The sequence below is a fragment of the Podarcis liolepis genome, assembly GCF_965112155.1.
Source record: "Podarcis liolepis genome assembly, chromosome: 13".
Lineage (NCBI taxonomy): Eukaryota > Metazoa > Chordata > Lepidosauria > Squamata > Lacertidae > Podarcis > Podarcis liolepis.
The window spans coordinates 28,778,057-28,781,587 of record NC_139573.1 but is presented as its reverse complement, the minus strand read 5'-3'; the positions used below and the strand labels follow the sequence as shown (position 1 = coordinate 28,781,587).

General features: G+C 39.8%; 1 protein-coding gene across 4 annotated transcripts in view; it reads left to right on the top strand.

Annotated features, from left to right (window-relative positions):
• FBXL20 (F-box and leucine rich repeat protein 20) overlaps window positions 1-3,531 on the top strand; it is a 67,579-nt gene that overhangs the window by 33,613 nt on the left and 30,435 nt on the right. The window lies entirely within an intron of this gene.

Below are 3,531 nucleotides of genomic sequence, written 5' to 3'. Positions count from 1 at the left end.
ACCACAGTACGTACAGAGGATCAAATTGAGAAACAAAGACACACAACTTATGACAATATTTTAAAAAATAACAATCCCTGAACTCTTCCCCCTTCCCAGCTACTTCAGAAACATGGCTGGTGTCATCCTAACAATTACACCCAGGTCCCTCGTGCAACATGTAAATTTTCTATATAAACCTCTCTGGTGACATGTATCCTCGTGGAATAAACATGATCAGCCTAGTACATAATTTCACCTTAATGATACCGGTGGATGATATATGTTACCCATAGTAGCTGTAGAAGTAATTGTAGTGAGGACATGTTGTTGGATAGCATATAAACCCAGAAATGCAACACTAAATTATCCTCAGATAATCAATAACAACCACAAATTCAATTGTTGGTCTTGAAAACTTAAGAAATAAGACTCCAATATAAAACTCCAATACATACACAGTGAATAAGGCTAAATAATATGCTAAAAGTTTAAATACGATATAATTATCATAAAACAATTACCCAATACAATAAAAGCCCCAGTGTAAACTAATGGAAAAACCACTTGAAACTGTCAGATGTCTAGTATGATGTTATGCTGGTTCTTTCCATTTAGTGCTTTCTTGCAAGTTTTGGGGGTAATTTTATGGAATAATGCTTGCATTTTTTGTGTTAGTGTGTTTTTCTTGTAAACCGTAGAGATTTTTTATTAAGCGGTATAAAAAAGAAATTATAAATCAGTAATCATACTTCCTCCCTCGCTACTGTGGCTTGGGGCTACTTTGGAGCTGAGCTGATCCGTCCCTCTCTCTCCTACTTACTGTAGTATATTCCACCCTCCCCTAAAGTGAGCTATTTAAGTAGAGGCATTAAGCAACAGAGGTCAGGAGGTTAATTAAACATGCAAGGGACTGAAATCGTATTACTCTTAAAAAGCAGAGCTGAGCAAATGGCTATTGGCAAGGTGGCCTTTGTGTTGCTGATGGGAGATCACACAAGCACACAAAGCCAACATAGAGGTGGACTTTCTCTTAGAACAGATTGCTATACAGTGGTACCTTGATTTACTAACTTAATCCGTTCCAGAAGTCCGTTCTTAAACCAAAGTGTTCTTAAACCAAGGTGTGCTTTCCCATAGCAGCGGGGGACTCAGTTTACAAATGGAACACACTCAACATGTTCTGCTTCCAAGGCAAAGTCCACAAACCAAAACACCTACTTACGGGTTTGCAGCGTTCTTAATCGAAGTTGTTCATAAACTAAGCTGTTCTTAAACCAAGGTACCACTCTATATCTCAGTGAAATGTAGGTATGATTAAATGCTTGCACCTTTCAAAAGCTCTCTTTGGTGGTTTTTATAGATCAACACGGTTTAGAAGAAGCCACTACCCAAATAGAAATCTAGGGTTTTTTGGCAGTAGTTGGGGTGGTAGTGGTACATTCTTAGCATTTGATTTTTAAACTAAATTTCTCCCTGAAGGTTTTATTAAACAATATATACCATTGTGTTGGGGGCTTTACAACCTGCTCTGGCCCAATATTTGCTTGCAATGATATGATAAAAGTCCAGTGCCAAGGGCCTTCTGGCGGTCCCTCACTGCAAGAAGTCAAGTTACAGGGAACCAGGCAGAGGGCCTTCTCGGTAGTGGCACCCGCCCTGTGGAACACCCTCGCACCAGATGTCAAAGAGAAAAACAACTACCAGACTTTAGAAGACATCTGAATGCAGCCCTGTTTAGGGAAGTTTTTAATGTTTGATGGACTATTGTATTTTAATATTTTGTTGGAAGCCGCCAGAGTAGTTGGGGAAACCCAGCCAGATGGGCGGGGTATAAATAAATTATTATTTATTTATTTATTTATTTATTTATTTATTTATTTATTTAAATTGACTGGCCACCTGTTAAAAATCTGCTCCTTAGCAACCACAATTTATCTCACATTAAAATGTCTAGCAACATTTGTAGAGGCACTCATTCTTGAGCTCTGGTGGGAACCCAGTAAAGCACTTTCACATTTGAGAAACTGCAGTGAAGGACTTATCCACATTACAAAAATGCATCTTCATTGCTTTCTTTCTCACAATCCTAAAACCTTCCCATGTTGTGTTATAATGCCTGCATGCTTTGTTGCATATAAATGCATGGAGAGGAAATTTCTGAAGAGTGAGAAGTAAAGAAAGGTTCATAAAGAGCTGAGTTTTAAAACCTCGTGACACGCATCCTGCCAAGTCTAACCCTCCTCCAAGATTGCTATATATGGCAGTGGGGAGGTTTCTGCATACTGGGAAAGGGGAAAACTGTCGGATAGGGCCTGAGAGTTACTTTCTGTTTGCCTATCGTGCTCTGGTTTGGAAACACACAGTTTATATATGGAGTAGAGTACTCCCAGTCTAGATGATGATAATGGGACAAAGGAATGGATATGTCCCATCCCCCCCCCCAGTGTGTAGATTCCAAGTTCTTTGGTGTATAAATATTAAGAACGAACATGACTGTACCTCAGTAAAAATATCTTTCATTTCTTCTAGATAATATACATGCCCAGGGTTAAGCCAGTTTCTGGAACATCTTCCCACCCTTTCCTAACCACTTCATTCATCCTGATGTAGTCTGTGTAAATCAAAAACTTGCATGTATTTCAAATCAAGGTGGTGATCCAGTAAAATACATGATTATCTTCTTTTTTGTATCTTTGTGATTCTCATCGCTGCCCTTCCCCTTGACTAACTTCCTAGTGATGTGAAGCGTTTTCCACTTTACAGAAAGGGTGAGCAGGAATAATTTGGAGGGAGAGCACAAAAAGAATCATGCAAATGCACAATGGTTTTGCCAGGTTCATGGAATATGGAGTTGTGGGATCCTGTTCTAGCCCAGACTGAGGAATGCTCTGAGGAATTCCAACCTCACTGTTGGCAAGAAGAAGCTGCATCATCAGTTCATTGCAGCTCTGGGGTAACTAAACAATGCCTGCAGAGTCTCTAAGCTGCTCTGGCTTCCTACTGAGCTTTTAGGCAGCTTTCAGTGCTGTTTTTAGTCCTTGAAATATCCTTGGAAAGTTTGGATAGGTTTCTTAATGCAAAGAGATCCATGCCCATCCCTGGAGATACAATGCAAATGAACCCTATCATAAACCGCCTGAGAGCACACGGATGCATCCTTGTTGTTTCTAGATTTTCATACTTGTTGAAGCTTTTCTGAGGGATTGGGTATAGGATAGATTTCTAGTATTCAGGTACATTTAGGGAGAGAAGAAGGGGATATAAATCCCAGAAAAAAGGATTGCATTCAAAAGGAAGTGGTGTTACCAACGTGTTGCAGTTGTGGTCTGTATCGTAAATGCTGCATAGCGTATTAAGAGATTAAAGGAAGGGCCGTCTGTGTGCCATAACTCTTCAGGAGCACAGAAAAGGTGCAAAATGGGTTCAGTTTCCTGAGATTTTTCCACTTTCAATTCTAAGAGTGGCTAGCCCTTAAACAGAGAAGATGCATTTGAAAGTGAATGGGCAGTGCCTGCTGAAAAGTCAGTACAGTCAAGTGTTGCACAAAGA